The sequence below is a fragment of the Schistocerca americana genome, chromosome 3 (genome assembly GCF_021461395.2).
Source record: "Schistocerca americana isolate TAMUIC-IGC-003095 chromosome 3, iqSchAmer2.1, whole genome shotgun sequence".
NCBI classification, from domain to species: domain Eukaryota; kingdom Metazoa; phylum Arthropoda; class Insecta; order Orthoptera; family Acrididae; genus Schistocerca; species Schistocerca americana.
In genome coordinates this window covers 885,525,531-885,547,702 of record NC_060121.1, presented here as the reverse complement: position 1 = coordinate 885,547,702, position 22,172 = coordinate 885,525,531, and the positions used below count along the sequence as shown (strand labels likewise).

Below are 22,172 nucleotides of genomic sequence, written 5' to 3'. Positions count from 1 at the left end.
GCTGTGATTTCAAAGTCTCTTTCATAATCTAGTTTTCAAACAGATGCTATACTCTTATAAGCTGCATTTTGTTTTACATTCTATTCTACAAAAGCTGTTTGCATGGTTAAAATGCAATATTTTTAAGTAGTTTGCAAACAGAGGCTATACTCTTATAATCTACATTTTCTTTTACGTATGTACAAGTTCCCCCATGTTTTGATTCTATTCTACAAAAGCAGTTTGCAAGGTTAAAATACAATATTTTTAAGTATTGAAAATACTCATTTTGTAAACAATGTTAACAAAACATAAAACTGAAACATCTTTCCATTCACTATTGAGGAATATATGTATTTCACCAACTTTGTTTGTTAACGACAATCTTTAGTGTGTATTTGCAATTTAGTTCTGCATCACTTTTTTTGATACAGTACACTTCCCTAAAAATGTCTTTCATCCTTTTTAAAAGACATTGCATCTTTCTTTATGACCCATTTGTCCAAAACACTTTGGACTGCTTCTATACTATGCCTGTTGTGACTCAAATTTGCTAAATGACAGATTTCTTCAAACAAAAATTGTTTCCCACTGTGATTTAAATGAAGGCCATGGCTGGTATGCATGATCTGTCTAACATGCTTACATTTATTAAGTTCACATATGGAAATTTTTTGGTTATTACACACCTATCTCTTTGTTTACTCTTCCTATTAATTTATTTGTGGCATCAACAGGTCATATCGACCATGAACAACATAATCTTTGGGACTCAGATTGCTTATCTGAGCCACCATGTTAATTCAGTCTGTTCTTATACCTTGTACTGTGTGCATGTGTAGATCATGGCGAAATACATATATGTGCAGATATTAATGGGGACAGTTTAGTCCTTATACCAATAATTGTATCCTGTTCCCATACTGGTGATCCCGAAGTTTCTACATCTTCTGTGACTTCCGTGCCGGGTGTTGTAAACCAACAGGTTATGCACACACCGCCATGGCCACCTCGCCCAACACTTTGTTCGAAGATTTGGAAGCCCAACAATGATTGCCAGACATCTTTATTCCTTTTTGAATGTCCAGTTCTACATTAATTCACAGTGATTTGTGATCTCCAGCCACGTTAACTTCAAACTTTGTCACTCTACAACGGTAACACAAACAGTGGACTCAGGTTTTGTGTCACCGGACTGTGCTCACCAACATGTGAAATGTGAAGTGAATAATATTCAGAACTGTGTACCTACCAATCGATCGTATAATGTTCAAAGTGATCTATATTCGCACATGTACATTGACTCTCAACGGGCCCCAACAACAGTTACTGTCGTGCCGAGTGCAGCACCGCCATTATTGCTAAATGCACCTGGCCACTATCAACTGTAACTTGTTCTGGTTTTGCCTCATTGGCAAACTAATTAAGAACATTTTAGAGCACACAATTCTCCATGCTCATTTAAGAAGAACCGCACCTCGCCTTCTGCAACACCCCCCTCCCCCCTTCCCCACTGCACTTGTAGGGGGCCCGGGTTCCAGCTGCTCACCTCTCCCACAGGGTGGGTCAACTCAAATCAGTGCTTGTAGCCTACAGCCCAGTTTATGGGACCCCAATGCCTACTGCGCAACCGCTCATTCCCATAGTACTGACCGTGTTGGTGGGTCAATTCAAATCAGTGCCCGTAGCCTACAGCCCAGTTTATGGGACGCCAATGCCTACTGCACAACCGCTCATTCCCATGGTACTGACTGTGTTAGCTACATTGTGTTTTCACAACACATCAAGGACAATGCAACCCACCTTTGCTATGGACGTTTTCACCAGATACACACCTATGCCTACTGCACCGGCTTGCTGTATAGCCTCTCCCGTCATGGGCCAGCCAGTTTTTCAAGAGACACCAAAGTCGCCTTTGTCCCCTCCCTCAGGTCGTCTGCCAAGGTTGCCACCTTTATACGAAGACAACCCAGTGTCATGGTTTGAGCTTGTCATGCACCTTTTTGAGCTGCATCACATGTCTGATGACAACTCTAAATTCCTGTGCCTCATCACGCACCTCCATGATCATTCAGACTTAGTTTGTGATCAACTCCTCTCGCCACTGCCTCCACCAAAATACGAGTTCGTGAAGAAGATGATCATAGAGCACCTTGCCTGCTCACCACAAGAATAAAAAATCATGATCTTGTACGAAGAACATCTGGGAGACCAAACCCCATCACAACTCTGGCGTCGCCTTCGGTTACTTGTGAATGAGCATACCTTTCGGACATCACACTGTGGGCAGTGTGGTCTGCCAAGCTGCCTACTGACCTACAGATCCACCTGCTACCGCACTCCTTTGGACCAACTGTATTCACTGCTATGACAATGCCAACCAGCTCACCACTCACCGCCAGCTGGCACAACTACTCCCACTTACCGGCCGTCTGCTGGCAGAGGCAGGGCTCAGTTCACCTCCACAGCTTCTACATCACATGGCAGCATCCACTCACTCTCTCCACCATCTGAGCACTCCAGGATTGCCCACGCACCATACGTGCCGGTTTACATGTTGGAATATATCAACAAGGCCAAGCCTCCTTCACTGCTGTGGTCACCACCACCACCACCACATTCGGCTCATCCATACTGCTTGTACCACAAGATTTTCAGCGATAATGCCAAGAAGTGCCAATTACCTTGCGAGCACTCAAACGCTGACTGCAGGACCTAAAAGATGCCACGTCCTGCGGGGAACCTCTCAGACGTCCTCATACATTGCACTCCGTCCACTCGCCCACCCGACCGAGCGGTCATTTGTACATGACTGACTTTTCATCATGGCTCGTTTTCCTTGACACTGATGCTGATGTGTCTATCATACCTACATCAATGGCTCCCCCATCTTTTCATTCATGAAGTCACTTCTACGAGCTGTCAATGTATCAACGTTACAAATCTTTGGCTCTGTCAAAATTACGGTGCACCTATCTCCTTCTCTGTCTTTTCAGTGACGTTCTACATTGCTAACATCGATGAACCAATTCTTGGTACGGATTTTTTGTCCCATTACAAACTTTCCCCAAATGCAGTTCAGGGCTCAGTGCTACATCATCCCACTAACACTCAGATAATGTGCTCCTGCACTTATGTTCCACGATCTGTTTCTCTCACAACATGTGAGTTTGTACGCAAGTGCTCCATGCTCGCAGGTGACATTGTGACATCACTAACCTACTGTCAGAATATGACTCGGCGGCACATCTCTGCCGGGAAAACGAAGAGCTGAAACAATGCACAGCACACACTTACAACGAGCTCATTGCAGCTCGTACCTCGCCGTTGAAACTGCAGTCCGCAGATTCACCACCTAATCGAGCTTCTCCGGCAGACAGCACCTTGGACACTCATCAGGTTAATCCAAAAACATTAATTGTGTGTGGCAATTTGCGTCCGGTAGACTCTGCACCCCCGACGTGCTTGCCACATTCAGTGCCATGTGTTTCAAACAGTGCTTCTAATGACAGCCGCACATGCAATACGACCATGCCCACCACACAGGCAGCTGCCCCGTGTGTTGATAAACATTGGCCCTCTCTTGCGCCAGCCACGTGACTCGCCAGCCATCGCAGTTCCACACACAATGCCAATGATCCTCTTGCCTGTGCCGCTTACCAAGTGCAAGGTTGTCAGCAGACAGTCGCCGTGTGCTCCGACTTGCTTCACACTGTGCACAGCCACCTCTCCAAACAAGCAGATGCTCACATACTAGGCATGTGACTTTCGTGCTACTGTTTCCCACTCGCACTAACGGCTACGCCCTGTCGCGCCCTACTCATCCAAAAACTTCGAGTCAGCACAATGATCAGTCTGGTGTGCAGTTCTCGGTTTCTTCAATCACCAAATAAATGACACACAAGACAGTTACCACTTCCGGCCCTCCTATTAGGCACGAGGTTAGGCGCCTCATCCCTATTAAGTTGCGCGCGGCCCACAGCAAATTAATTTTGGAGGCAGGTCTCCTGCAACCGTCAGAGAGCAACTGGTCTTCACCTCATCCTCAAGCATGATGGTTCTTTCCAAATGTGTGGTGATTACAGATGTCTGAGCACTCGTATCATCATGGACAATTACCCCGTGCCTAACATAAGTGATTTCACTCAAATGTTATCTAGTGCTACAATTTTCAGTGTTATTGACTGTAGATGTGCCTACCGCCAGATTCCTGTAGCACCAGAAGACATCCCTAAAACAGCTATTATCATGCCACATGGTTTGTTCCAATACAACTTCATGCCATTCATCCTAAAAAACATGGTGCAAATGTGGCAGGTTTTCATTGACTTCATCTTACGACAGCTCAGGTTTTGCTTTGCATATCTAGACAACATACTCATTTTCAGCAAGTCAACTGAGGAACATGAAAATCATTTATCCATGGTCCTCCAGACCTCGAACTCCAATGGCGTTGAGGTCAACAATGACGAATTCCAATTGCGTCAGCCTTCCGTCACTTTCTTCGGTTACACCGTCTCCACCGACGAAATACAGTCTCCCAAATCTCGTTCACAGTCCATCACTTCATTGCCACCCCTGGCTACTTACAAAGAACCCTGATGTTTCCTGGGCACAATAAATTACTACTGTCATCACCTGCCTTCTGCCACTGCCGTGCAGGCCCTGCTGACTGACTCACTGCTGGGTAAACAGACTTCAGGACTCAAACCCGTTCGCTGGACTGCACCTGTGCTGGAGACTTTCAATGCATTAAAGACTTCTTTAGCTCATGCCATGACGCTTGCCCACCCCGACCCCTCAGCAGAATTGTTCATCACTACGGACGCCAGTTACATCGCAGTGGGAGCAGTACTACAGCAACGCAAGGCAGACGCAGTTTCCCCTCTTTATTTCTTCTCTAAAAAACTATCAAGAGCTGAGAAGAAATACTCCATTTTCGATAGAGAACTCCTTGTGGTTTACGAGGCCGTCAAACACTTCTGTACTTACTTGGAGGGTCGCTTGTTCTTCATCCTCATAGATCACAAACCACTCGGAGATGCTTTCTGCAACCCCCCGATGACCCACCCCCTTGGCATTTCTGCCTCTTTGATCTAGTCTCCCAATTCACAACCAATGTTCGCTATATCAAAGGTATGGACAATGTCACTGCAGATTTTTTCTCACGGCTCAATATTATTTCATGCGTCATTGACTTATCCAACCTGGCCACCCTACAAGCCTCTGACGAGGAATTTCAACCTCTCCTCATGGACCCTCAAATAGCTCTTGTGTTTACTAAAGCTAAATTCCCTGGCATAGTGGATGAGGTGTGGTGCGACTCTTCTACCATTGTACCGGTATCTTACTCCCATTACTTCCACCCCTCCCCCCCCCCCCCCCCCCCCTGTGCCGGCAGACCTTTGATGCTCTGCATAACCTCGCTCACCCTGCATCTCCTGCCAATGCAACAAAATCAGCCGCCAACCGACTCCACCACTGGGCAACTTCAACATCCCCCCAGGACGATTTCACCATGTACATATGAATCTTATTGATCCTCTTCCACCCTTGGAGGGCCGAAGATACATTCTATCCCCAATCAACTAGATGTGCCACTGGGTAGAGGCAGTTCCCTTACCTAACATCACTGCTGAGACCATGGCCAAGAGTTTTATCTCCTCGTGGATTGCTAGGTTTGGTTGTCTAACCACCATCACCCCTGACCAGGGTCAGCAGTTTGTCTTCCCTGTTCACCATTTTATGTAACGTCTGTGGCATAAAGAAAATTCACACCACAACCTACCACCCACAAAGCCATGGGTTAGTGAAACAGTGGCACCGCTCTCTAAAAATAGCACTCAGGTGCCATGACTGGCTCTGGTCTGTAGCACTTCCACAGGTGCTGCTCGGCCTCCATTCAACTTTCAAGCCCGACTTACAGGGAACTATCTCAGAATTCGTTTTCATGGAGAACCTCGTCCTACCAGGGGAACTCATTCAGCCACAGGTACCCAAAGGTTTCCCCCCTCCTCGGATTTCATAGTCGCATGTGCACTCACTTCAAAGAGGCACGCCTGCACCCACCTATCAGCCACTCCCTGCCAGACACTTACATGCCAACCGCTCTCAACACTTGCTCCCATGTAATGCTGAGAGATGATTCAGTCTCACAACCTCTGCAACCACCTTATCTCAACCCCTTTAAAGTCCTCTGGTGGGGCGATACATCTTTTGACATCATCGTCAAAGACAGTCGGCAAACTGTTTCGTTACACCAACTCAAACCAGCATTCATGGACCCCAACACCCCTCTGCTGGCTCAGTCTGATTGTCCTAATGTCTCTCCCGCCAGTCTCCCTCTCACCGTGGAGACCAACAATGTTTCCTCTCGGGCCACCATGCCAATTTGTTTACCCGACGCCTCCCCGTCGCCTTTCGCAGGTTTCTTAGACACGTCCCCCTCCACCCCATGTGTGGGTTTCGCTGCTACCTCATCAAATACGGAGACACTCCCTCCCATAGTCACCCTGCTCTGCAACGTACCCCCACACTGCATGTACAACATTTCAATCATCACTCTCGACAAACGCGTTCTCATCCTACTCACAGCCACTGTGGCCTCACCACCCAACGACCAGTTAAACAGCAGTGTTGTGCATAGCCTCACCCACCCTCGTGAGTGTGACCTGATGACAATTTGCACCTTCATCATGCTGGACAGCTCGATTAGCATCTGGGCTTGCCACACCTACAGCCCACCATACGCCGTTCCGCCCACCTGCTCTTCGATGGCCGCCACATCATCCATCCTTGCAGGCTCAGTGACTTTGAGGTGGACCTGCCTCCTGTCGCTCTGCCTCCGCACCCCACCCCGGTCGAGGGGAAGGTCCCAGTCGTGCATATACCATTACCATGTCGTACAGCCTCCAACAACAGTCTCGATGCCCACATGGTGTTCCCTCTGCAGTACTCCATACTGCTCGGGAGGGGGGGGGGGGAGGGGGGGCGGGGGGGGGGGGGGGGAGCTGTATGGCATTGATAGGTCATATTGACCATGAACAACATAATCTTTGGGACTCAGATCGCTCATCTGAGCCACCATGTTAATTCAGTCTGTTCTTATACCTTGTACTGTGTGCACGTGTATGATCATTGTCGAAATATAGATATGTGCAGATATTAATGGGGACAGTTTATTCCATATATCGATACTTGCAGGTTCTTGAGACGTTAATTTGTGAATTCTGAAAGTTGCACAGCTTGGCAGCACCACTAATGCTTAACTTTTGGTAATGCCAGCTTGCTGCTTGTTGGTACTAACCCACTTGTCACTGAACATTCCTGTGTTAATTAGCGCATGAATGTAGTAGTGCCTCATATCGATGTGTTTTGTTCAGGCATGATGCACACAATTGACTCAGTGCAATGGCACCTGTATTATCATGGGACAGAGTTACTGGTTTTTCACAATGGTTAATACACAAGCCATGGAGCAATCCTTGAAGGTATATTGCTTCTTGCACTGCTGTTGCAGGGCCATGTAGTCAACTTCTGTAGTTGATAGAGCAATCATTTAGTGCCACTATGAATTCCATGAAACTGGTGCTCCAGCTGGCTTGAAAATATAGGCTGTCATTGATTGCCACTGACTGAGATCTGATACTTAATGAGCATCATAGGAGCCCTCAATTTCAGTTGGTCCACTTTTCCAGAAAGTTAGTCCTATATAGGTTTGTTGTTGTTGTGGCCTTCAGTCCTGAGACTGGTTTGATGCAGCTCTCCGTGCTACTCTATCCTGTGCAAGCTGCTTCATCTCCCAGTACCTACTGCAACCTACATCCTTCTGAATCTGCTTAGTGTATTCATCCCTTGGTCTCCCTGTACAATTTTTACCCTCCACGCTGCCCTCCAATACTAAATTGGTGATCCCTTGGTGCCTCAGAACATGTCCTACTAACCGATCCCATCTTCTAGTCAAGTTGAGCCACAAACTCCTCTTCTCCCCAATTCTATTCTATTGGTTATGGCTTTGATATATCTCATAAAATGTTTGGCTGCTTTCCAGTGCTCTCTCTCTCTGTCTCTCTCTCTCTCTCTCTCTCTCTCTAATACTCACAGCATATGCAGTGCGCGGTCTTGTGCCTTGAGCCAAATATAGAAGTGACCCAATGGCTTGCTGACAAGGAATATAATGTAACACAAGTTCTTCCTCATCTGTCAATTTACCGAGCGAGGTGGCGCAGTGGTTAGCGCACTGGACTCGCATTCGGGAGGACGACGGTTCAATCCTGTCTCCGGCCATCCTAATTTAGGTTTTCCGTGATTTCCCTAAATCGATTCAGGCAAATGCCAGGATGGTTCCTTTGAAAGGGCATGGCCGATTTCCTTCCCCATCCTTCCCTCTAATGACCTCGTTGTCGACGGGACGTTAAACACTAATCTCCTCCTCCTCCTCTGTCAATTTTTTATTCATTTATTTATTTATTTATTATTATTATTTTTTTTTTTTTTTGTAGCTTCAAATACGATTCAAGTGGATGTGCAAACAGACTGTGATCTTCCATACTACATTTATTCAGTAAGTTTGCTGCACATTTACTCTGATCAATGCTAATCATCCCTTGTTTTCTGTTTTGTTTTATTCTCATACCAAGACACCAACTGAGTTCACCAACATTTCTCACCTTAAATTGATTTGTTAATTCTTCCTTCAGTTCTCTTTTTACCTATTATCAGGTCATTTCCATAAACAGTTATAATGAGTATATTTTGCTTCTCAATTCTGTAATAAATGCAGGGCTCACATTCTGACTTCTTTAGGTTCATTTTATGTTGTGTTAGATCTACCTTCTGATACCAAATACATGATGGCTATTTTACCATCAATTGCCTTCTTCAGCTTGCAAACCTCTATCTCCTCCCCCTTCTAATTTTCAGATTTAAAAATAGACTTTTTTATCAGAATTGTCATACAGGAATACAGTTCAATTTCAGCTGTTATACCTAACAGGATATGAACTGTAGAATGATCAACATATGAGAACTTTTCATCGAAGTCCACTCCTGGTTTCTTGGAATAATTTTTTGTGTCAAAATGAGCCTCAGAACATTCAATTGCACAATTTGATCTTTCTTTGAATTTGAAAACCCATTTCAAAAAGACTGCCAACCTGCTTGGTGGTAAATCAGTCAAAATCTGTGTCTCATTTTCAAATAATGACTTACATTCATCATTTAAGGCTTCCTTCCATGTTTTTCAATCGTCATGACTTATTGCTTCTTTATATAAATTAGTTTCAGAAATACCAGCAACATGAGCAAAATCACCATTAAAATATTTAGTATTTGGTTGTTTCACATGATGATTTTCTAATTTCTGACTGCACAGTTTCACCAAGCGAGGTGGCACAGGGGTTATCACACTGAAATCGCATTCAGGAGTACGATGATTCAAACCTGAGTCTGGCCATCCTGATTTAGGTTTTCTGTGAATTCCTTAAATCATTTCAGATGAACGCTGGGATGGTTCCTTTGAAATGGCATGGCTGACTTTCTGCCTGATCCTTCCCTAATCTGATGAGACCAATGACTTTGCTCTTTGGTCCCTTCCCACAAGCCAACCAAACAACTGCACAGTTCCTGTATCTGACTGATCAGTGTTCCTGTGTACATTGCCATTCACTGTCTGCTCAGTGTCATCTTGGGCCAATTCAAGAAAGCTGCATTCCTGCCACCGTGAGCATGTTGTTGTCAGTTCCATAGCTTCATCAATGATATTATGTGCTGCCACCAGTTGAGCAATGCCCATACCACTGCTGTCAATAGGTTTATTGTTCACGATGCTGTTTCCACAGTTTCACTTTGAATTCTCAAAGAATTGCATCTCACAGGCCTTCAGAATTGTCTTTGGTAAATTTGGATCAGTCAGACAGTAGGCTTTAGAATCTTCACAATATCAAACAAAGATAAATTGATTGACAAAATCCGTTCCATTATTTATTCAAAGTATTTCAATCTTTTGACCAGTTTCATTCTCTACTCATGTTTTGAACTCAATGACTTCAGCATGTAACTGAATGCTTTTCTCGATATATCATCCATAAAAGTGAGAAGATAACTTGCTCCTTCCCATGAAGCCATGCTCATTAGTCGATGAACATCAGAATGCACTATGTCAAGTAGACCTTTTGAATTTCTACTTGATGTTTTAGGAAAAGGTTGATGAGACTTTTTTTCTTTTAACAATATTATGGATAGAAAAGTTGCTACTCAACGTATGGTAGAGATGCTGAGTCACAGAATGGCACAACAAAAAGAATTTCACACATAAAGCTTTTGGCCAATGCCCTTTATCAACAATAGACACACATACACAAACACCCACACACGCAAATGCAACTCACGCACACGACAGCAGTCTCAGGCAACTGAAACTATACTGCGAACAGCAGCAGCAGTGTATGACTGGAGCGGTGACTGGGTGGGGGAAAGGAGGAGGCTGGGGCGAGTAGGGGGAGGGGTAGTGTGGTGGGGATGGCGGGCAGTGAAGTGCTGCAAGTTGGGCGGTGGGCAGGGGAGAATTGAGGAGGGTGTGGGGGAAGGGGGGGTGGGAAGTAGTGGGGGAAAAAAATCCACCATCCAGTCACATCTGCCGTCCCCCTTCTTCCCACTTCTCCACCCTCAGACCTGCTAACCACAGTAATACATGTATTTTTTATCAGTTATTCTTTACTTTTATGCTTGTGACTTCTCGCCAATTTTAGCGAGTGTTGCTAATGCCGACTCCCACAAATTTCATCTTGTTTCACCCTTTTGCATCCATTTTGTGCTTTTTGTATATTTTCACACTTATGTGGGTGTATTTTTGTGAAATTTTTCGGACGTTATTCTACATATTTACGTAATTTTTCGCATTTTTCCACCACCATGGATTTTTGCTCCTTGCCTCTGCATCAATACAGAAAATTCTCCTTATCCCTAGCCAGATACCAGTCCCACATACTGTTCCTGCATTGTTGCTTGGCTCATGGAATCCCCCCTAATGGCCTTAGCATCAAATTATCCATCTCTGGCTGCCACCCCTCCTTCCACAATGACTTCCGCCTGCTCAAATTGCTCCAATCCTTAGCCCTCACCATCATAGTCCTGCAAAACCATATCAACCAAGCCCACACCTCCTTGCAGTACCTTCTCTCCATCCGCAAGATTCTCCTGCTATGCAATCCCAAATTCCTGGAACCCATAATACACATTGAAACTCTTGCCCTGCAAGGAACTTGATCAACATGCACAACACCACCTCAAAAAGCTCTCCAAACTGCTCACTTCCTACTCTTGCCTTGGAGTGCCACTGTCCACCACTGCTACAACAACCTCCAAACCTCCCCTACGCCCTCTCATAGCTGACAAACCCTGTCTTGCAGACCTATTACACTTACCCCACTCTCTAAAACTACCTCCCACCATCACACAGAATCCAGAACCTAAACAAACTCGAGAACAGTCAGGAACCTTTTCTCCAGAAGCCTTGGCCCCACAGAAATATCAGTCCTTTCCAAGGGCCTCAGCTTTTGCCCCACTCCCAAATTCAATCATGCTGGACTTGTTAAAGACCTTCTCTCCTTCTCCCGGCCCCTACAGTGGAAACACTGTTTTGCGACCAACCCCACCGATCAGACTCAACCAAAGACCAATATTGAACCTTGACTAACTCAGTTCCCTACTCCATCCAACCGTGATCCACCCTCATTGCCCCCAAACAACCCCCTGTTAACTTTCCAGAGTTTCTTAACCTCAAACCTTGTCTCGCTATCATTACCCAAATCCCTCTCCAAAAGAGGATGGACAAGCATATTGTAGGCAGCCTCTTTAGTAGATCTGTTGCATCTTCTAAGTGTTCTTCCAATAAAATGCAGTCTTTGGTTCACTTTCCCTACAACATCTATGTGATCTGTCGAATTTAAGTTGTTCATAATTGTAATTCCTATTTTTAGTCGAATTTATGTCCTTTAGATTTGATTGATTTATCATGTAACTGAGGTTCAATGGATTCCTTTTAACACTCATGTGGATGATCTCACACTTTTCAGTATTTAATGTCAATTGGCAATTTTTGAATCATACAGATATCTTTTCTGAAATGTTTTGCAATTTGTTTTGATCTTCTGATGACTTTACTAGTCAGTAAATTACAGTGTTACCTGCAAACAACCAAAGACTGCTGCTCAGTTTGTCTCCTAAATTGTTTATATAGATAAGAAACAGCAGAGGGCCTATAACACTACCTCGAGGTCTGCCAGAACTCATTTCTGTTGTACTCAATGACTTTCCATCAATTACTACAAAATGTGACCTCTTTGATAGAAAATCACAAATCCAGTCACGTAACTGAGATGATATTCCATAACCATGTGAATTGATTACAAGCTGCTTATGAGGTACGGTGTCAAAAGCCTTCTGGAAATCTATAAATATGGAATAAATTTGAAATCCCTTGTTAGTAACACTCAACACTTTGTGTGAGCAAAGAGTTAGTTGTGTTTCACAAGAATGATGTATTCCAAATCTGTGTTGACTGTGTGTCAGTACACCATTCTCTTCCAGGTAATTCATAATGCTCATATATAATATATGTCCCAAAAACCTGCTGCATATTGACATTAATGATATGGGCATGTAGTTTAGTAGATTACGCCTATTGCCTTTCTTGAATAGTGGTGTCGCCTGTGCAACTTTCCAGTCTTTGGGTAGGAATCTTTCATCAAGCAGGCAGTTGTATATGATTCTTAAGTATGGATCTATTGCATCAGCATACTCTAAAAGGAACAACACATGGAAAAGTACCTGTAAATGCAAATTAATCATCTCATTAACATTAATGTTAATTACTAATGATTTAAATATTTCCGCTTTGTTAATATAGCCTCTCACTACCTGTATGCACTTTGTCCCACCATTATGAAAGTAACCAGCATTTGAATTAATATTTTCTACAACTTGACAGCCTGTCACATCATCATTCACTTTGTCTACAATTTTGTTTACTACTTACCTGCACACTGGTTCAGCATCATCAAATATATTAATATATACCTTAATAATTTCCTGAACCGCTCTCAGATTCTGAAATATCAACAGAATTTATTTGCTTTATATCAGAAATCATTTCATTATCTTCATTACAAGATCAAGTTTGCACTACCTCTGTTAACTTGGCCTGACAAGAATCACCAACAATGACTTCAATATCTTCATTACATAGGTTTCCAAATGAATCTCTGCTAGACTGAATATCCTTGCATTTTTCTTCTTCCCTATGCAGTTTTGCATTGAACTTAACTTACTACTTACATTGCTCAAATTTGGCGGTACACTCTGAATTTAATTTTTAATATCACTTTTAAAATCATTGTAAATTGTGTCTATTTTTGAACTTCAACTGCCATGACTTTCTTGCCATGATGTAAGTATTTCCCCACATAATTTGTCAAGCCCACTTTTAACCACCTTCAATACCATTTCACTTTCCTCATCACTCCTCCAACCACTTTGAACCTTTTGGTGCCCCTTTTGCTAATATTGGATGAACACTTAGTACTAAACACTTTTATCTTGTATTGTCCTGATATCACTTACGGTTGCCATTAAAAATTATCTGCCTTTCATATTGCACATCCATCTGCAGTGTTAACATATGGTTTCCCAGTTTGTTCCTCACTGGTTGCTCCAAACTTTATTGTCTATTGGCTGAAATTTCTCTCAAAGATGGTGCTGCTTCCTAATTTTGCATTAGCTAAATTTCAATTTGTTGCCTTTTTTGCCACATTCTTCCATGTCATCTGTAAATCATCAAATTAACTCTGTCTTTTCTGTTATTTTCTTATGCTCTCTTATGTTCTGTTTTCGTGTGTGTTGTGACTATTATGCCACATAAAGTTTTGTTTGGATACTTTCAAATAGTTCTTTGTTATATTGTGCTTCAACAAATTCATAAGTTCTTTTGTCATTGCAAAAAAAGGAATGGATCCTCATGTGGCAGCATCAAATGGAACAAACTAACCTGACTTGAGCCTTATCTTCTTGGTCTTCTCTGTAGCACATAAGGTCACTGTCTCGAAACTGAAAACTTTTTGGGTATTGAACTATGTTGTGTAATAATGGATGCAATACAACTGTTTTTTAGTTTCATTTGGTTACACATTTATTAACTGTAAATGGAACTGTTGGATAATGACCAGTCTTCTAAGACTTGTAATCATATAATCAGAACCAGACAAGACCACCAATGCAGTGACAGTTCCAGTGGCAATGCTGATCATGAAACTACTTATCTTCTAATTTACAGTTTATAGAAACAGACAACTGAACACAGCTCATTATTATAATAAACATACACTGTGACACAAAACCAAAATGTTTACAAAGTGTAATCTGATGAACATAGTCTATGTTAGCGACAGCTGAAGAAGTTTGCACAGATGTTTCACAACTGCATATTGTTGATGATCCATGTAATTTATCTGAGATATATGTCAGCAAACTGATTTTTATGGCTTTCAATTTATAATTTGATCCAAATAAGCACAGATTACTGTCAAACTATTAAAAGAGTACTTTCTATGACTAATTTTACTACATAATCACAGATACCAGCAGGGAGAGGTTAGTCTTACAGATGTTGGTGGCAGGCTCGTTACTTAGATCTTATCTGTATGATTATTGGCCTCAGACTGAAGACACTTAGGTGATGGGTTGTATTTAAAAGCTTGTGTATGAAAACGATTGGATTTGGGGGTCCAGTATCTCCTTCCAAGCCTCTGGATTGATTTAGACCAAATTTGGCCCACAAACAGCAAATTTCACAAGTTTGAGCATTGTGGGGGTTAGACCTCCTAGCTCCAGTAGGAGTGGAGAAATAGGCAGAAAATGGTTTTTCAGCTGAACACATCACAAAAGTTTTGCATCACCTTGGTTCTGAGACTTCCAGAACCTGTACAGAAAACTGGAATAGGGATCAACATAAACATCATTTCTGCCCTTTTTATTGCTCGTGAAAACCACACATTGCATGTTGTACCACCATACAGTGAGACCTTCAGAGGTGGTGGTCCAGATTGCTGTGCTGTACACACCGGTACCTCTAATACCCAGTAGCATGTCTTGCATTGATGCATGCCTGTATTCATTGTGGCATACTACCCACAAGTTCATCAAGGCACTGTTGGTCCATATTGTCCCACTCCTCAATGGTGATTTGGAGTAGATCCCTCAGAGTGGTTTTGGGTAACATCATCCATAAACAGTCCTTTTCAATCTATGTCAGGCATCCAGAATGATATTTTCACTCTGCAGCAGAGTGTGCGCTGATATGAAACTTCCTGGCAGATTAAAACTGTGTGCCGGACCGAGACTCGAACTCGGGAGTGCTGGTTCTGCAAGTTTCGCAGGAGAGCTTCTGTAAAGTTTGGAAGGTAGGAGGCAAGGTACTGGCAGAAGTAAAGCTGTGAGAATGGGCTGTGAGTCATGCTTGGGTAGCTCAGTTGGTAGAGCACTTGCCCGCGAAAGGCAAAGGTCTCGAGTTCAAATCTCGGTCCGGCACACAGTTTTAATCTGCCAGGAAGTTCCATATCAGCGCACACTCTGCTGCAGAGTGAAAATATCATTCTGGAAACTTCCCCCAGGCTGTGGCTAAGCCATGTCTCCGCAATATCCTTTCTTTCAGGAGTGCTAGTTCTGCAAGGTTCGCAGGAGAACTTCTGTAAAGTTTGGAAGGTAGGAGGCGAGGTACTCGCAGAAGTAAAGCTGTGAGGACAGGCCGTGAGTCGTGCTTGGGTAGCTCAGTTGGTAGAGCACTTGCCCACAAAAGGCAAAGGTCCCGAGTTCGAGTCTCGGTCCGGCACACAGTTTTAATCTGCCAGGAAGTTTAATAATGACCTACCACAACAGTTTTCAACAGCTGATACTATATTATTTTCTGATGATACCAGCTTCATTATAAAAGGGAAGAATGATAATGACATGCAGCAAAAAATCAACAAAATAGCAAAAGTGGCAGAAAAATGGTTTAAAGATAACTGTCTAGTTGTCGATGACAAGAAAACTGTATGGATGAACTTCAACAACATAGGGAACAAAAATAGGACCAATGTAAAATTCACATTATCGAATAGCAAAATTCAGCAAAATAATCTCATAAAATTTTTGAGAATATCAGTTAATGAGGATCTAAGATGGGAAAAACCTGTAGAAATGCTTAACAAAAAATTAAGCAAGTACTGTTACTTATTAAGAGCGCTTAAAGATTGCTGCAATACTGAAACAGTGTTAAGTGCTTACTATGCATACATGCATAGTCTTCTGCAGTATAGTGTAGTGTTCTGGGAAAATACCTCTTTTGCAAAGCAGTCTTTTAAGCTCCAAAAGAAAGCTGTAAAATTAATAAGTGTGTTGCCTACAGAGCACCATGTAGAGCTACCTTTAAGGAATTGAAAATCATGACCTTACCATCTATATTTATATTTTAAAGCATCTTCTTCATTAAAAACCATCAAGTTTCAGCTTTGAATAGTGAGATCCACAATTATCATGATGCTGGTCCTGGCGGAGATTCGAGTCCTCCCTCGGGCATGGGTGTGTGTGTTTGTCCTTAGGATAATTTACGTTAAGTAATGTGGAAGCTTAGGGACTGATGACCTTAGCAGTTAAGTCCCATAAGATTTCACACACAATTGAATTGAATTATCAAACAAGGAACAGGGGTGACTATCATATGGATGTGCACAGAAAATCAATTTGTCAGGACAGTGCTGTTTACAAACAAAAAAATTCTGTACAGTGCATTGCCAGGTAACATAATAAAATACCAAACATTAATACATTCAAAAAAGAACTAAAAAGCTACTAATAAACAGCAGCTTGTACAGCATGAATGAATACCTGGAATTTTGCTAAAATCTGTAGGTCTGCTTCATAACTCACTAAACAAAAATCCATAATTATCAACCATTCCTAGATAAAACCAAACTCCTTTCATCCATGTATGTATCTAATTATGCACCTAGCTTTTGTGCCATATGTTACTATGCCTAGTAAACTGAAGTACTGGTATTTAATAGTTTTAGTAAAATCAACCAAGGGGTTTCTGTAGCTTTTATTCTGTCTGTATGTACGTATATAATTTTATAATCAAATTAAGCAGAATAATGTTTTTGTTACAAAGATGTGTTGATACCAATGATAAGATTTTGTACATGATGTAAATATGTAATATTTTATACTGTTCTGTACCTTGACAAGTCCAATATCGTGAATGTGATAATACGGATGCTAAATAAAATAAATAAATATATTTAAGGTATGGTAGTTCTCTACCCCCATGAACCATGGACCTTGCCATTGGTGGGGAGGCTTGCGTGCCTCAGCAATACAGATAGCCATACCATAGGTGCAACCACAACGAAGGGGTATCTGTTGAGAGGCCAGACAAACGTGTGGTTCCTGAAGAGGGGCAGCAGCCTTTTCAGTAGTTGCAGGGGCAACAGTCTGGATGATTGACTGATCTGCTCGTGCAACACTGACCAAAACGGCCTTGCTGTGCTGGTACTGCGAACGTCTGAAAGCAAGGGGAAACTACAGCCATAATTTTTCCTGAGGGCATGCAGCTTTACTGTATGGTTAAATGATGATGGCGTCCTCTTGGGTAAAATATTCCAGAGGTAAAATAGTCCCCCATTTAGATCTCTGGGTGGGGACTACTCAAGAGGACTTCGTTATCAGGAGAAAGAAACCTGGCGTTCTACGGATCAGAGCGGGGAATGTCAGATCCCTTAATCGGGCATGTAGGTTAGAAAATTTAAAAAGGGAAATGGATAGGTTGAAGTTAGATATAGTGGGAATTAGTGAAGTTTGGTAGCAGGAGGAACAAGACTTTTGGTCAGGTGAATACAGGATTATAAATACAAAATAAAATAGAGGTAATGCAGGAGTAGGTTTTAATAATGAATAAAAAAAATAGGAGTGTGGGTAAGCTACTACCAACAGCATAGTGAACGCATTATTGTGGCCAAGATAGACATGGAGCCCATGCCTACTACAGTAGTACAAGTTTATATGACAACTAGCTCTGCAGATGATGAAGAAATTGATGAAATGTGCGATGAGCTAAAACAAATTATTCAGGTAGTGAAGGGAGACGAAAATTTAGTAGTCATGGGTGACTGGAATTCGAGAGTAGGAAAAGGGAGAGAAGGAAACATAGTGGGTGAATATGGATTGGGGGAGAGAAATGAAAGAGGAAGCCGTCTGGTTGAATTTTGCACAGAGCATAACTTAATCATAGCAAACACTTGGTTCAAGAATCATAAAAGAAGGTTGTATACATGGAAGAATCCTGGAGATACTAGAAGGTATCAGATAGATTATATAATGTTAAGACAGAGATTTAGGAACCAGATTTTTAATTGTAAGACATTTCCAGGGGCAGATGTGGACTCTGACCACAATCTATTGGTTATGAACTGTAGATTAAAACTGAAGAAACTGCAAAAAGGTGGGAATTTAAGGAGATGGGACCTGGATAAACTGAAAGAACCAGAGGTTGTACAGAGTTTCAGGGAGAGCATAAGGCAACAATTGACAGGAATGGGGGAAAGAAATACAGTAGAAGAAGAATGGGTAGCTCTGAGGGATGAAGTAGTGAAGGCAGCAGAGGATCAAGTAGGTAAAAAGATGAGGGCTAGTAGAAATCCTTGGGTAACAGAAGAAATATTGAATTTAATTGATGAAAGGAGAAAATATAAAAACACAGTAAATGAAGCAGTCAAAAAGGAATACAAACGTCTCAAAAATGATATCGACAGGAAGTGCAAAATGGCTAACCAGGGATGGCTAGAGGACAAATGTAAGGATGTAGAGGCTTATCTCACTAGGGGTAAGATAGATACTGCCTACAGGAAAATTAAAGAGACCTTTGGAGAAAAGAGAGCCACTTGTATAAATATCAAGAGCTCAGATGGAAACCCAGTTCTAAGCAAAGAAGAGAAAGCAGAAAGGTGGAAGGAGTATATAGAGGGTCTATACAAGGGCGATTTACTTGAGGACAATATTATGGAAATGGAAGAGGATGTAGATGAAGATGAAGATGAAATAGGAGATACGATACTGCGTGAAGAGTTTGACAGAGCACTGAAAGACCTAAATCGAAACAAGGCCCCAGGAGTAGACAACATTCCATTGGAACTACTGACAGCCTTGGGAGAGCCAGTCCTGACAAAACTCTACCATCTGGTGAGCAAGATGTATGAGACAGGTGAAATACCCTCAGACTTCAAGAAGAATATAATAATTCCAATCCCAAAGAAAGCAGGTGTTGACAGATGTGAAAATTACCGAACTATCAGTTTAATAAGTCACAGCTGCAAAATACTAACATGAATTCTTTACAGACGAATGGAAAAACTGGTAGAAGTCGACCTCGGTGAAGATCAGTTTGGATTCCACAGAAATATTGGAACATGTGAGGCAATACTGACCCTACGACTTATCTTAGAAGAAAGATTAAGGAAAAGCAAACCTACATTTCTAGCATTTGTAGACTTAGAGAAAGCTTTTGACAATGTTGACTGGAATACTCTCTTTCGAATTCTAAAGGTGACATGGGTAAAATACAGGGAGTGAAAAGCTATTTACAATTTGTACAGAAACCAGATGGCAGTTATAAGAGTCAAGGGGTATGAAAGGGAAGCAGTGGTTGGGAAGGGAGTGAGACAGGGTTGTAGCCTCTCCCCAATGTTATTCAATCTGTATATTGAGCAAGCAGTAAAGGAAACAAAAGAAAAATTCATAGTAGGTATTAAAGTCCATGGAGAAGAAATAACTTTGAGGTTCGCCGATGACATTATAACTCTGTCAGATACAGCAAAGGACTTGGAAGAGCAGTTGAACGGAATGGACAGTGTCTTGAAAGGAGGATATAAGGTGAACATCAACAAAAGCAAAATGAGGATAATGGAATGTAGTCGAATTAAGTCGGGTGATGCTGAGGGAATTAGATTAGGAAATGAGACACTTAAAGTAGTAAAGGAGTTTTGCTATTTGGGGAGCAAAATAAGTGATGATGGTTGAGGTAGAGAGGATATAAAATGTAGACTGGCAATGGTAAGGAAAGCGTTTCTGAAGAAGAGAAATTTGTTAACATCGAGTATAGATTTAAGTGTCAGGAAGTCGTTTCTGAAAGTATTTGTATGGAGTGTAGCCATGTATGGAAGTTAAACATGGACGATAAGTAGTTTGGACAAGAAGAGAATAGAAGCTTTCGAAATGTGTGCTACAGAAGAATGCTGAAGATTAAATGGGTAGATCACATAACTAATGAGGAGGTGTTGAATAGAAATGGGGAGAAGAGGAGTTTGTGGCACAACTTGACAAGAAGATGGGACCGGTTGGTAGGACATGTTCTGAGGCATCAAGGGATCACAAATTTAGCATTGGAGGGCAGCGTGGAGGGTAAAAATTGTAGAGGGAAACCAAGAGATGAATACAATAAGCAGATTCAGAAGGATGTAGGTTGCAGTGAGTACTGGGAGATGAAGAAGCTTGCACAGGATAGAGTAGCATGGAAAGCTGCATCAAACCAGTCTCAGGACTGTAGACAACAACAACAACAACAACAACAACATGCTAGTTCTGCAGATAAGCCACTGATATTCCAGTGCATCAGAAGGGAAGTTTTTTACTGTAATTTCATGTGCATCCCCTCTTTGGTACCCGTACCTTTTATTTTCAGTTTTTACCTTCTCTTTTTACCCCAATCAGAATGTATCATTTTCCCTTGTTTTTAAGATTTTACTCATGTCTGTGAACATTTTTCTTAATTTAATAGAGCCTAAGCTATTGAGTCATAGCCCATCTTATCATGTAAAAACTCATTAAATTTTACATGCATTAAATATCAAAATTGCAGTGGTTGGTACTTTCAGTGATCCATCTAAGACATTTAAGTGTTAAATCACAATACTCTCATAAATAAATTGATGTTTTATGGAACTGGTGGTATAGCCAACCAATGAATAGTGTTGTATTTAACCAAAAGAATGTAGACAATTGTACTTAATACTGAACTAATGTAAGAAGAAGAGATTTTCCTCCTGGAGGGGCTACAAAATGGTTCAATCTTAAGTCCACTACTCTTTCTCATACATGTAAATGGTCTTATATTTAATATAAAACAAGCATAATTAGTTCTTTTTGCATATGACACTAGCACTGTAATCAGTCCAGACATATGTGTCACAAAAGAATAAATGGCGTATAATTTTCTTAATAATATTATTGAGTGGTTCTCTACAGGTGGTCTCCCTTTCCATTTAAAAAGAAAACACAGTGTCTTTAGTTCAGCATATCAAGAGATACTACAACAATGACAAATGTAACACACTGTGAAGAAATAATAGCTAGGGTGGAAGCTTCATAATCTTAATGTGTCCATATCGATAAGAACTTAAACTCGAAAACACACATCCTTTAACTCCTAAAACACATTAGGTCAACTGCATTCACACTTTCAATCTTTGCAGATCTTGGGCAGAGGCAAATAAGTAATTTAACATACTTTGTTTACAGGGCCAGTTTAAGGTCCAAGTGACACAAGCTGGCACCTGCGGTGGCAAGTTGAGAGTAGTGACAGAGGTGTCACAAATCTAAGATTTCTCTACATGACATATCATAATTATTAGTGGCTGCTTGGGGTGTCATACTGAGAGGTACATGTGAAGTGCAAGATTTGTATAAATGCATACTGTAGTTAGTTGTGAAAGCTGACAAAGGTGAATGTGTAAGAGGGGAAAGGGGGGGGAGAGGGGGGGTAGAGAGTGGGCTGATGGGACATGTTGAATGTTAAGTTGCTTGTGTGGAAAATGTTATCAAACTGACTCTGTTCATATATTTTCACTGAATAATGTCCTGTGGAATAATACTGTGGGTTAACTTTTCTACAGGAAAAAGTGTTTTCATTGCTAAAAAGTGTATTGTGAGAATAATATATACTGTTCAAGCATGATCATCTTGTAGACCTGTTTCCAGAGTTAGGCATTTTGACTGTCACTTTACAGTAGATTTATTCCCTCACAGAAGTCATTGTAAATAACCTGCTAAAAGGAGCAATGATGTACATACTTACTATACATGAAGTAAAAATGATGTTCATTTTTACA

General features: G+C 41.7%; 1 protein-coding gene across 1 annotated transcript in view; it reads left to right on the top strand.

Annotated features, from left to right (window-relative positions):
- Positions 1-22,172, top strand: part of LOC124605330 (serine/threonine-protein phosphatase 6 regulatory ankyrin repeat subunit B-like) — a 353,003-nt gene that overhangs the window by 92,444 nt on the left and 238,387 nt on the right. The window lies entirely within an intron of this gene.